At 29.4% G+C, this 1,372-nt stretch overlaps 1 protein-coding gene across 1 annotated transcript in view; it reads right to left on the bottom strand.

Moving 5' to 3' along the window:
* Nucleotides 1-1,372, bottom strand: part of LOC106468575 (papilin-like) — a 140,001-nt gene that overhangs the window by 4,922 nt on the left and 133,707 nt on the right. The gene's annotated exons all lie outside the window — the stretch shown is intronic.

Genomic DNA, 1,372 nt, shown 5'->3' with positions numbered 1-1,372 from the left:
AAAGTTGTATTCAGAAAGAATAAACCAGTTTTATTTAAGAAAGGACTTGTGTCGATAAAGTTTCTTCGGAAAGAATTTTTACAGAAAATTAACAAACGAACAGAGACGTAACAATACTATAACTTTATGTAGCAAATCTTGTCTCAGTATTTGCTAGATTAAATGATTACCTAACTTTACTTGGCCAATATTGTCTCAGTACTTATAGAACTAAATGACAACATAACTTTACCCAATCAACCTTCTCTCAGTATGTGCTAAATTAAGTGATAACATAAGTTTGCTTAAACAATTTTTGCCTTAGTATTTGCTAAGCTAAATGATAACCAAACATAGTCTAATAAATCTTCTCTGAGTACTTATTATATTAAATTACAACATAAATTTATCAAATCAATCTCGTGGCATTAATTACTACATTAAATGATAAGCTCATTTTGCTGAAATATCTTTTCTCTGTAACTGGTACATCAAATGATAACAGTCTGTACATAACACATCTTTGCAGTACTTGCTACAGTAAATGATAACACAACTTTTCATAACCAATGTTGACTCACTATGTGCTACATTACATTATTACATAACTTTATCTAACCAATCTTTTCAAAGTACTTTTGGCATTAAATGATAATTAAACTTTACCTAATGAATCTTGTCTCGGTACTTGATACATTAATCAATAACATACTCTACCTGACAAATTTAGGTTCAGTTCTTGCTATATTAAATGATAACCTAACTTTTCTTAACCTATTTTGTCCGAGTAGTTGCTACATTACATTATAACAAATATTTTTCCTAATCAATGTTGTCTCAATTATTGCTACACTAAATTATAACCAAAATTTGCCTAACGAACCCTGTATGAGTACATGCTACATGAAATGATATTCTAGCATTACTTAAGCTAAAATTATATAACAAATCTTGCCTAGGTAGCACGCTACAGGAAATTATAACCTAACTTCACCTAACCAATCTTGTCAAAGGATCTTTTACATTTAATTATAAACTAACTTTTCTTTACCAATCTTATCTCAGTACTTGCTACATTAAATGATAACATAAATTTACATGACCAACCTTGTGTCAGTAATTGGTAAATTAAACTATAACATAATGTTACGTCTCCATTTGATAATTGATTTCCTGTAAATTCTTTCCGACTAAACTTTAGCGACACAAGTCCTTTCTTAAATAAAATTGGTTTATTCTTTCCGAATACAACTTTACAATACACTTAATTTCAACAGTCGCTCTATAACAAACGCAAAAATCACGTGGCCAACAATATTTTATCTGCATACATTCAATTACTCATTGCACTGTTGTTCCATCACGTTGTGACCATCTTATATATACCAGACTA

Source organism: Limulus polyphemus, unplaced genomic scaffold (genome assembly GCF_000517525.1).
Source record: "Limulus polyphemus unplaced genomic scaffold, Limulus_polyphemus-2.1.2 Scaffold3058, whole genome shotgun sequence".
Taxonomy (NCBI): Eukaryota; Metazoa; Arthropoda; class Merostomata; order Xiphosura; family Limulidae; genus Limulus; species Limulus polyphemus.
This window is presented reverse-complemented; position numbering and strand designations above follow the sequence as displayed.